The 12,874-nt window shown below is 34.7% G+C and overlaps 1 long non-coding RNA gene across 2 annotated transcripts in view; it reads left to right on the top strand.

The window, feature by feature from the left end:
- The first annotated feature begins 1,163 nt into the window (after positions 1-1,163).
- LOC118179095 overlaps positions 1,164-12,874 on the top strand; it is a 17,689-nt gene continuing 5,978 nt past the window's right edge. Inside the window, exons 1-2 of one of the 2 annotated variants that reach the window (XR_004756365.1) lie at positions 1,164-1,241; positions 1,673-1,832. This is a non-coding gene — a long non-coding RNA (uncharacterized LOC118179095). Of the gene's footprint in view, positions 1,568-1,672; positions 1,833-12,874 lie in introns of both variants that reach the window. The other variant, XR_004756366.1, reaches the window with a different exon arrangement.

Genomic DNA, 12,874 nt, shown 5'->3' with positions numbered 1-12,874 from the left:
TCTTTTACAGCAGAATAATGCTGGCAACAAGTGATCTTTCAAAACGTGTGTGAATGTGTCCATCCTTTTATAATAGAAACTGATCCTTCGCTTGTGTTGTGGCATAGACTAGATCTTCAGAAATCTAAAACCTTTTCTGTCCATTTGTCTTTTGTCTTGGGATGAAGTAACATGTTTGAGACTTTGGATCCTTCAGACTTATATTCAGATATCCTTGTGAAGGTCTGCCTGCTTCAGTGCCCTGAGTGAAACAGAAACAGAAGAACTAAGAATGGTTATAGAAACTGATTCTTTCCTTGACTCGGGGGAAATGTTATGGGACAGAGTTAGTCTCTGTTAACTTTATATAACCTGCATGAACTGTAGGTCAAGGGGATTAAAAAAGTCTGCAGTCAATTTTAAGATACCTGTTTTCACAATTTCCAGTTTTTGTGAGGTAAGTGGAGTAGTCAAAAAGGTTGCAAAACTAATGGTTTAAATCAAAATGTATTCTCCCTATTGAAAATTCCTTTAGTAAACTGAAGATCTTGTTTCAAGCAGTTTAAGCTTCATACTGAATTTTATTGTTCAGTAAAGTAATGAAAAATCCCATTGTATCCTTGATCTTTTCCCATTTGCTTTTTAAGAGAAATCCAAACATACAAAGGTACAATATTATATATTCTATCATTTGTATGTGTGTCTGTGTATTTATTTATAATCACTGTTTCAGTGAGTGCCGCAATAACAAATTTTGTTTTTAACCATCTATTCCAGCAATTTCATTTTACTTGGTGGAAATGATCTTGATTTACATACATGGTCACATGATCAGAATTTGACCTTCTGTTTGGCTTTTTGTTATGCTGTATGTTCAGTAACAATATAATGAACTTGTGCTATTTCAATAGCTACAGTGACATTAACAAATGGTCCTGGAACACAGCAAAGATTCTTCCGCAGATAAAATACCATAAATTTAGTTACTGGAGCATTGCAAGTGACGATGCTGAGGTTTGATTTTTAAACAGAATAGCTGTGTTAATCCCATCTTCACTGAATGCACAAAGAAAGAATTCATGGTAATTAGGAAGAGACAAATGGCAGCATTCACTTGTGGAATTCTGGGCCCACATATGCGTCTACTAACCACTTTAGGTCTTTAGGTTTCTTACTTGGCAGAAAAGAAATTATATACAAGGGGAACTTGCATACTGAAAGGAGGCTCCGCTCTGTCTCCAGACATAAAGAACATCTACGGGGTGAGTGGAAGCAGGTTTATAGTAATTATACAGGGAGCTGGAAACAGCCTGGTTGCCTAATATGTTCCATTTTCATTTTATGTTTTTCTTGTATCTGTATTAAATGTTCTAATACCTCCTTTAAGGCTGTTACAAATAAACAATTTAGGCTAGAAATCTGTCTTTTCCTTTGTCTCATGAAAGCCGCTTTGAATTTGTCTAAAACAGAAAATTGCAAAAAATGCAGTTTATTTTCCATGACTTGAATTCCCCAGGAACTTGAGCAGTCTGCTAAAATACTAGCTGAGCATGACGAACCTGAGACTGAATCTCTCTGTTCTGTAGAGGTACGTGCAGAACTGTGAATGCCCCAAAACCTTCAGAGCCATGGTAGTGATAGTGGAAGTGAAAACTGAAGGAAAAAAGATGGGCATATTGTCTCTGTTTAACAGACTCAGCCACACAGAAGTTTCTAATGATGGGAAAGAAAAGGAAGCAGGATGGACTTGGCTTTCTGGAATGGTGGTGATGGTGGTGGCACATGTTCTGCTGAGGAAAGGAAGCCAGCCTTAGCTGCTAGGTATTCAAATGTGACTGGCAGCTCAAGTTCAGGTGTGTATGCTGAAGAACTAAATTTAGGGGAGTTTCCCTAGATGTCATTTAATTTATAAATAGGGAAATTCACCCCCCTCCTTTCTAAAAAAGCAGGGAATTCTCTAAAGAAAATCTGTTCATTATACCATTAGACCATACTGTATGAATGTTCCAGAATTTAATAAGTGGTTCATATACTGTCTGTTGAAATCACGTTTATGTGTCTGATGAATTAATTATATAGAATGTCTAATTATATGTCCATCTACTTTTTCCCTTTCATTTAATGTGTGGGACAGATGCATAAATAGATAAAATGTCTTGAATTACCAATGCACAACTAAACATTAATTTGGTATTTCCTCAAATTCTTAGTCCTTACTTTTGCCTCCTAAAAATATTTTCATAAAACCAAGATAGCATTGGTTTTAGTATAGGCTGAAGAATGCATGCCAGAAAAGCCATAATCTTTGCATGTGGTTTAAAAAGATAACTCAAGCTTTGTAATACTGGAGGTTCCTTATATAGTGTTTCTTAAGGGAACATAGATAACAGAGATGTTTCACCCAGAACATAGTTGCCCTCCTTGTGTGTAGATTTATAATATTTATTCCAGTCTCTAAGTATGTATTACTCCATACAAACAAAATGTAATAGTATGTTAATTAACACATTGATTTATTAGTGGTTTTGAACAGAGTAAAAACAGAGAAGAAGAGGAAAATAGTTGGCTTATAAGGGGAATCTCCAGGAAGCAAAGCTAAATCCCATCATTTTATAAGTTTTGAAAAAAGCAGCATTTTTACCACACTGTGTTGTGGAGTTGAAGGTGATAATGTAAATGCACCAGAAGGGAGCAACTGCCTTGTGTGCTAAAAGCAGTTTGAAACACCTCCTAAGCATGGATCTTTTTGCAAAAGATCACAAAACCAATGCATTTAAAATCCTGATTGCGTGTTGATATTTGTGTATTTGGTTTCGAACACCATATTTTGATCCTTGTGTAGAAACTACTGGAATTATATAAAAAATATTAATTTTTTAAAGCAGCATAATAAAAACTGCCAGATTTAAGAATTCTATTGTAAGCTTATATTTAGGTGGCCTAAATCCCAGTACCCACCCTTTGTGACTTCAGAGTCCCTATCCACTAGGAAAAACTAGTTATATGTGGTGTATAGACCATCTTAATTTGGGGCCTTCCTAGCTGTTAAATGTAGAATTAGCATCCTCTTAAGCAAACAGATTTCTAGCATGGTTATTCATCCCTATATTTTGCAACTTTAATTCATTAGGAGTAATCCTTATTTAACTATAACTCAGTTAAGAGTACTCACATAAGTGTTTATTTTGTTGAATCCTTGAATTATGTTTACAATACAGTTCTGGTATAGAAATTAAAAACTTTTCATGACCTAGCTGTTATTTGCGTGCACTGAAATTGAAAAGTAAAGGTGAAGGAAAACATTACTTGTGACTTAAGCCTATAATACCTGACCTGCTGATAAGGATCCTGTCTTTTCAGAATTTCACTCTGAAAAATAACAATCCAAACATACCAGTTGTGCATATTTAGAAAATAAAGTGTTCTCACATGAATATGCTCTTTAAACTCTTCAGTGATTACAGAACGGGAATGGAGAAGAAAAGACGGATTCAGAATGGATCCTGGATCTGCAAATATGTTTTTGTGAAGCACTGGGAAAATGATTAAGAGCCTGATTTTAATAACAAAATTTTACAATAAGGAGCTACTCATTTTGTTCATACCAGGCCTTTCAAGATGCTTTACTTATGAGGAATTTTAAGTTAAAAAGCATCTACTGAAATCACTAAAAAGCTATTCAGTTAAGGAGTAACAAGAAACCTAAGTGATGCTGCTCCCACTGAAAATTTACTTCCTTGACTTCTATGGAAGTAGGATGAGGTTGATAATACTGATTTTGTTTCCTCTAGTGGTCATGTATACCATTGTTTTGACAGTCCTTTGGATCAGGTTTTAATCAGCTTTCACTAGGTGCAGATCTGGAAGGGAGCTCTGCAATACGACTGTTCTTTTTCATCACCATGGCAAGAAACAGCACCAAAAAAATAAAAAGTAAAAATAAAAAATTCAGAGGTGAGTTATAACTTCTTTTGAAAACTCACAAACCTCTTATCTGATATCCCAGAAGAAACACTCTGTACACTTTGATTAAAGTAATTAGTGTCATATTCTAAAGTCAGCCTTTGGAAACTCCTGATTTAGTTCTCTCCTTAGTTCTCCAAGCTGCTGTCTGACTTCGGTCCAAGGGACACTAATAAGACTTCTAAAAATCTTTTGAGAGAACTATCATAACTATCATGTGAGGGGCATTAATGATTATATATATATATATATTTCTAAATGACTCTTATGTTATGTCGCTTCTTTGAATTAATGGAATAACATCCTGAATCTATGGTGCTTTTTGCTTCTGTAGAGAACCCCCAACAAGATGCACACAGAGCCTCACTTTCTATTGCAAAACTAAAGAAAGAGTATGCTTTGCCATCACAAGAACTGGAGTTTAACTGCCTGTTTTCATTGTCTTGATTTATGGTACTTATGAGTTCATTCCCTCTGGCAGAGACTTGGACAGGGAAATCTGCATCTTTCTTTTAGGATATATTTCTTTAAAAACACTGTAATCTTTTTCCTGGAATTTTACAAAACAGCAGCAAGAACCTCATCCAGTGTAAATTTGTTTGCTGTATTGACTATGATAGAGCTCTGCTAATTTACATTAGCTGATTATCTGGCCTATGTATCTTAACTTTCAAAAAATGCAAAAGGCTGTTTCAGGGACCGAAAAAACCGTGCTTGACCTTTAAAATTACTTACACACAAGGGAGACAAGAAATGTGTGTGTTTGTTCTTGATCTCTTACTGCTTTAAAATTTAAACAAGTACTTTAAAAATAGTTTAGACCAATGTTAAGCACTTTGACAGGATTAATAGCATTCTCTCTCTCTCTCTCTCTCTCTTTTTTCTTTTTTTTTTTTTTTTTTTTTCTGAGACCTTCTCCAATTTCATTTTAGCCAAGGTTAGACCTGTAAGTGCTAAGCTAACTTTGCACTGGGAAATAGAGGAAGTCAAATACTGAGTAAGAAATATCATTGTTTGTCTTATTACTGGCTAAATAAGGCTGTGAATTACAAACCCTAGAACAGCTGACCTGCAAAAAGATGCGCAGATAAGTTGTAAGTTTATCTAATCATTTTATGCAACCTGAGAAACACAACTGCTCCACTACCATGCTGGCTTTCCTTTCCCTCATTTTCCTTCCATCAAGTTACAATCATTTTTTCACACAGCTGGACTTTAGCACCCACCTGTCTTTCTTGACAATGGCAGTGATATGTGTCCGATAATTTTTATTGCCCATTAACAAAAATTCAGTAGCAGCTTTAGTCTTCCAATCTGCTTTTACTTGCTGAGTTGTTTGTTAATGTAAATGTAGCCTTACCTGCCTGAAGAGATATTTATAGGCTGTTAAGACTTTCCATGGAACTAGCCCAGAGCTAGAAGTAGGAAAGGCTGAATAGTCTGTGGTAGATAATGTCTATGGGAACACCTACAGGCTTATACTTTATACAGTTGCTTGGTGGGAATGCATTCTTCATGCAATCATTTCCTGGGAAGCATAAAGCACTCCACAAAACATGCATTTTCAGATAGCCTTCTTTCACTGCATGATTGGAGCTCTATCTTTGATTGGTTCTTGAACTTGCCAGTGGTCATAAAAAGCTCAGAGGCAGAGGCACCATGTACCTTTTTAATCTTGTTTATTGGTTCAGCTCACAGTGATGAAAGTGAAGAAATCCATGTCACAGAATATAGAAGACAAGCTGTCACAGAATATAGAACATAAGAAGTCCTAAGACAATAATTTATTGACTAGATAATTAGTCTCTGCTGCTTGTTTCCTGAACAGTTCTGGTTATTCTCTCCTGAGTAGTTATAAGAACAATTATTTCTGTACTTATATAGAAAGCAATTATATTCAGAGTATATTTAAGAATATATTTGAGAAACCTTTAACTTTTTAACTTTCATTTCTTGTTTTTCTTCTTATCTGTTTTAATTTTCTGTTGTATCCAGTGAATGAATTCCAGATGCTTTCAGTCTTCCCACTTACTTCTCATGTTATGCTACCTATTTAATTAGGAAATGTTTGCTGTATTTAACAGTTTTTCTCCATGTGGATCTGTTCTATATAATTCTTATGATTAAATATATCATGTTACATATTAAATATTACATATTTTATGTTTTATATCTTATAGATTGTTATATGTACTTTATTTTTTTATATAATTTTAATTATTACAGTCTGCACATAGTGAGAAGAGAACAGCATAGCATTGTGTATCACAAATGGCATAAAATTTGAACAAGTGACATGATTATAGCCCGGCAAACTGTTCCCTTTAAATGGATTTTTGCATAACAACTATGTGGATAATTGTAAATCAGAGAATTATCTATTTCAATGAAAAAATTTCACGATGTTCCTAGAACAGTTAGTCATTTGGGGTGAAAAGATTCTGTATTTGTGTATGCTTCATATTGTTTGGTTTAGCAGCTTGTGTTTTTTGTAAAATGAATATGAGAATATGAATGCTATCTATTAACACCTAACTCACTGAAAACTATAAAGCTGTGTTTCAGTGGATTATTGCTTTCTGTTTTGAACATTAGTCAGGCTGATTTATCCAAAGCAATATAATTCTTCAATTTATGAAGAAGCTGATGAATTTATTGCTAATGTTCTCCATCACTTGACTAGTCACTGCAAGAGTAAAAAACTCATGTACAAATTTCTTACCAATAAGTCTTCATTTTAGGTCACGGTGAATGTTCTCCTTTTGTTTGGAGTTCCACAGATGCTGCTGATGTGCATATATTTGAAAAAGTGAATTTGGTATCTCCCAGAGCAAGATAAGCAGTCATTACAGTCATGTTAACCATGCAGGTGAAACTGCTGGAGTACTACATGTTACACACTTTCAATCTCAATAAAGTTTTAGCTGAGAGCTAAGACAAGTCTTTTCTAATTCTTAAATTATCACTTGATTTATTATCACAGAAAGACTGAAGAGAAATTGCATTATAGAACTACAATAGAAGAATTATAGAATGGACTATATAGCTTCTAAATTCTAGTTGAATATCTTAATACTTTATCTATTTTTCTTTTAAATAGAATTGTGTTCATAGGAACTCAGATACTCAGAACTTGATAGATTTTGTAAAAGGTTCTTGTTTTTAAAAGAACATTTAAGCAAGATAATTACTCCTAATTAGCACCAAGAAAACAGGGAAGTGACTATAAACTTGGGATATAAATGTTGGCCAATGTTTCCGACAAGGTGTTGATTCCTGCATTTTTAAATGTCATTAAAGAGCTTAGAAAGGGCAAAGAATAAGAATGTTGTGTCTGCCTGATGCCGACAAGACCAGAAACCTCTTCTTTTCCTAAACAAGTGTATCACAGTTGTTTACAGAACTATGTGTTTTACATTTATGTGAGACCTGGAAGGTAAAGTAATGACTTTACAGAATATGTTAATATTCTGCAGTTTGAAACATTTTAACAGCTAGCTTTGTATGGTAATGAAGGTACATGAAGGTAATTAAGATTTCAGCAAACACTAAACTTAAACTTAAATAAAACAAATCTCAAAAAAAAAAAAAAAAAAAAAAAAAAAAGACTTCTGTGTACCTGGGAAGTTGCAATACTGCATTTGCAACTCTCTTGTGTGGAATTCCAGTAGAAGCCATACAAGCGTCCAGAAATGTCTGCTTTCAGCTGTGATGTGGCATATGTTACCGTATGTTTTTCACAACTCCATTGAAAAGCACATAATGGCCCTTACCACCATGACCCTTATCTCAGGCCCTTACCACCTAAAATATGCTGTTGTTGCTCCTGAGGGTAGTATGAAGGCAGTGTGAGCATCTCCTGATGGTTCTGGCCTTCAATCAGGAAAGGCCCCCAAAACAAAATTAGTATTCCTTTAATTTCTTGCTGCTTTGTCTTTTAGCACTCCTGCTAACTCATTTCTGTTCACATCCTCCTCTCCTCACCTGAAACTTCTTAATGTCTTAAGAGTAGTTTTTGATTAACTCCATGCACTTCTGCTGTTCCTTTATATTAAGTCTTTTGATGTCTTTTGCTGTGTTATGTTTTTTTTGCATGATTCCTTTTTTTCTTCAGTTGCAGTTAATAAAGCAAATTCCATCATTCCTTCTCTCTCTTTCTTTTTTTTTTTTTTTTTTTTTTTTTTGGTGTCTCAGACTAATTGTGTGTTCAATAAGGTTTATTTTCATTAAGTACCTTGATACTTTACTTTTCTCTTTATTGTACCTTCCTAAGAGATCAGAGCCACATGCTCCTGAGATAAATTTTATAGTATGAGTTTTATTGTTATTATTTGGTTGCTTTCACTCCTTTTTTGTTCTTTTTAGATTTGTACTCCATCATTTTCCAATCACTTGCATAAAAATAATTGTCCATTTGCATATCCTCAGACACTTCCTCTATCTGTTAGCCTCCTCTAAAGCAACAGTCCCCTTATAATTACCTCTAACTCTAATATTAAATAGTTGGCGTTAGTGTACTGCAATATCTCACTCAGAATAAAAACTTTCTTTCAAATTAAAGTAACAGTACTACAATAGACAATGTACCTATTGTTTTTTCTGCTTTACTTTCATTTATGAACATTCTTCCATTTGGCTTCTTGGTTATTCCTGTATATCAGATAATATGTTTGATACATCTAACATTTTGTACTTCTTTACATGATATAGTAAACAGTCATAATTTAGAGTAGAATGTCTAGTCCCATTTTTCCTTGCTTGTTCTTCTTGAACATGTCATATTTTTGTTAGCAATATGTCAGACCTGTGTTTGACTTCTAAATTGCCAATTAAACTGCAGCCTTCATTGTTTACTAAAATGATATATATTGAGTTTATAAATTAATTTATTTTTGATATTAAGTTTCTCATAAAATCTTCAGACACAATAATGTATATGATTTGTGAGGACTTCAATATTTTTTCATTTTGAAAGCATGAAGGTAAAACTCAGAAAGTCAAATTTATTTCTTGACTCTCCACATATAATTTACTCTTTCCTTAATTCACCTTGCAATGATAGTGAGTTTTTACATGACCTTGAGTTTGAGCTTGAATTTCTAACTGTGTGTTCTAATGTCAACTTGTATATGAGATGAGATTTGGTGTACTGGATCAGACAAAAGCACAGCTAGCTTAGTAGTCTGTCTCCAACAGTGTCAAAGCTTAGTGAATCACAATAATTCACTTTGGAAAGGACCTCAGGAGATCTCTAGTCCAACCTCTATCTTCTCAGTAGCCTCTTCACAGGTATTGGAAGACTGCTATTAGGTCTCCCCTAAGTCTTCTTTTCTCCAGTCTAACAAACACAGAGAGAGAAAGAGCCTACAATATCACTTCCCCAGAATACCCTCCTGGCTTTCATCAATTTTTGGCTCAGTGACTAAATTTTTGTATCAGTGATGATGATTATTTTTTTTTAATAGCCCTTAATCACTTTGTCTTTCATTAACTCTTCAATAATTTTGTGGCAAGAAGTCTTATAGCCCAGGTACGTTACATTTTGGTTGTTTTGACCCAAACATTAACTAGTTTTATTTGATGACTTCTACTTCTACTGGAAGAAAGAGTGTAGAGTCTATTCAGTGGCCTAATGATGCTCTCTTTTTGGTTTTGTATTCCTTTTTTGCTACTTTTCATCAGCGTGTTGAAAATCAGAATCACAGAATCACAGAATCATCTAGGTTGGAAGAGACCTCCATGATCACCTAGTCCAACCTCTGACCTAACAAGTCCTCCACTAAACCATATCACTAAGCTCAACATCTAAACACCTTTTAAAGACCTTAGGGATGGTGACTCAACCACTTCCCTGGGCAGCCTATTCCAATGACCTTTTGGTAAAGAAGTTCTTCTAATATCCAACCTACATCTCCCCTGGCACACCTTCAGCCCATTCCTCTTTGTCCTGTCACCAGGCACGTGGGAGAATAGACCAATCCCCACCTCGCTACAGCCTCTTTTAAGGTACCTATAGAGAGCGATAAGATCGCCCCTGAGCCTCCTCTTCCACAGGCTGAACAATCCCAGCTCCCTCAGCCACTCCTCATAAGACTTGTTCTCCAGACCCCTCACCAGCTTTGTTGCCCTTCTCTGGACTCGCTCAAGCACCTCCGTGACCTTATTGTAGTGAGAGGCTCAAAACAAATATTTATTGTCGGTTTTTGCAAACTTTCCTCAAGTGGTCTTTTGGTTTGCCTTACTGCATTTTCATGTTTAACCTGCCAAATTTTCATCCTCTCTAGTTTCCATATTTGGATACCACTTCAACATTTTCAAACATGCCTTCTTGCGTTTAATAATCTTTCTTAGTGCTGTTGTTTAGCCATGCTGGCTTCCTTTTGCTTTTCTCAAATCTTTCATGACAGGAAGTATGCATATCCTTTGTACCTTTAGTATAGTCTCTAAATCGTACTTTTGTTGCTGGCAGATTTAACTTCTTTTTTCACCTTTTTATGGTCTTTTACCTACCTCTCATAGTATATTTTAACAGGCTTCATTATTCCTAGCTAATTATTCTTTTGGGGGTTGAGCACAATTCTAATTACTTTTTTTTTATTTATTTTTATTTTTATTTTTATTTCTGTTGCTGCTGCCATTTTTTTCAAGCGTACTGTGGTCACTTTTACAGTGTCATTCTTTCTCAGTAAATCATGATGAGGACAGCTGAATTGAATTAAAGTAGAACATATCTCCAGAGAGTAAAAACAACATTTCTGTCCAGTTTCTGAATTACTCTTATTTACCCTAAAAGCTTTCCTAGAATTCTACATTTTGGAAGCCAGCTTTCCTCCAAACTCCAGACTGGAGAGAGGTTAAATGATGCTATGTAGGGAAATCTGCATCACGGTGTCTATCTGTTTAAGAGTGTGAGTGAAGCATACGGGCAATTATTTCAAAAATGCTTTAGTATATCTGGTTAGACTCTGTTACAGAAGCATCCTGCCTATGTCTTGGCACAGTCATATGCTAATAAATGTCAGAAGAGCAAAATAAAACAGTCTGCTTGGACCCTAGAGATTCACCTAACCCAAAGAAATCTTCATATGACTCTCTAAAATACAATATATATATCTTTTGTCTCATTGCATGCAATCTAATCTTTTTTTTTTTTTTTTTTTTTTTTAGAAAACTACATAAAATAGAGTATACCCTTTCCAATGCATTAATTGTTTCTACCTCTACTGTCTCTTTATAATTGTTCTCTTTATCCCATAACTGATTTGGTGATATAATCTGCTGAATTTACTCTAGAAAGAGCTGTGATATCCACCAAAATAGCAATTTTTACCACTGTCTCTAATTAACCAGGGAATAGTTGTGTTGGACATCTCTGACTGTTTTTATTAGCATGGGTTATGCTTCACTGGTGACTGAATTTAGGGTACTGAGTACAACAGCTTGTTTCACTTGATGTTTCTTACAGAATTAGTAATCAGTTTCACAAATATGTTCCAAATACATAACACAGAAAAAAATAATTCCACTTAGGTAAGTCAATACTCTCCTAGCACTATTGCTCTAAAACATTTCATCTCCAGCTAATCGTCAGATGTCTGCACATTTTTAACATATCTTCTTCAGCCCAGCTGGAGTACTTTCTTCGATAGCAATATATAGCCTCAGAAAGGGACAGGAATAGAATGTTTAGTCTAACTTAAGCTGTTTTAGACATTTCATACAGACTACTTTAATAAGGAGTATAAAGCCACAACATCACTTTTAAGCTAATCTGTACTGGCATTGCCAGAATACTACCATTTGTCCACTCCAGCTCCATATGCCACACCTCTCATGTCAGCACTTGAAGTGATCTGAATCTGCAAAAAGAGACAGTTCAAATGCTCAAATATCAAAACTGAAAAAATAACATTTCACTTTAAAAAAAAAAAAAAAAAAAAAAAAAAGGAATTAATTTTCTGCTGAACTGGCTCTGAGATCACTATGTGGCTAGAAAAGAACAGGAACTGGTGGTAAGGGCAGAGGAAGAAACACCAAAAGCAGAAGTTTCTGTAGCTGTATCAGACATGTGGACTTTGTCCTCACCATCAGCTACATCTTTGCACATTACTAATAGACATTAGTAAAACCTTTGAGACTGCTTACTGCCACTTTAAAGCTGCCATCTTTAATGGCAGTTGCTACAAAGATCTTGAAACAACAAAAAATAGTTAGGATAAATAGGAAAAATATTTGCTCTAGTGACTGCAGTAGTAAATTGTTTTTTTGAAGGATGTATAAAAAGTAGGCTTTCCTTGCAAAAAGGGGAGAGGAGTAAGCAAGATTTTCCAAAAATACCTTACCTTCAGTTATGGTTTCAATTATTGTACCTGCATAATAAAATCAGAAATTTTCCCAATTTCTATATCCTCACACAGCCTTGCTAGAACTGATTAGTTTACTGAGACTCAACAGTTATTTTCCCTGTAACTGTAGTTGGCAGAAGGCCTTTTTTCATGAATCTGGGTGAAGGGATTGGCACTACAATGGTTTACACTGTATCATTATATTTTTAGGAAAGAAAAAATAAAAACATTTTCTTTCAATGAAATGGCAAGCTATGAGAAAACCACAAGAAGTTGTGCAATTCTCATGATTATGAAATCTTCACATTTTGTTGCCTAGGACTTGAAGTATCTAGCTGCCAAGTCTGAAATCCATGTCTTTTGTATAACAGTAGGCTAACTCCCTACTTACCACAGACATTATCCCACAACTTACTACAGAAAATGGAGCCAAAACAACATTGTATGGTCTACAAAGACTGTTAGCTAAGATATTAATCTAGTAAATACCAAATCTCTGCTATTTCCCTTTATATATGATCTTCGCAATTGTGTAACACAATTCTTTCTTTTTTTTTTTTTTTTTTTTTTTTTTTTTTTTTTTTTTT

The sequence above is a fragment of the Oxyura jamaicensis genome, chromosome 1, assembly GCF_011077185.1.
Source record: "Oxyura jamaicensis isolate SHBP4307 breed ruddy duck chromosome 1, BPBGC_Ojam_1.0, whole genome shotgun sequence".
Taxonomy (NCBI): Eukaryota; Metazoa; Chordata; class Aves; order Anseriformes; family Anatidae; genus Oxyura; species Oxyura jamaicensis.
The sequence above is the reverse complement of the archived record's forward strand: the minus strand, read 5'-3'. Positions and strand labels throughout refer to the sequence as shown.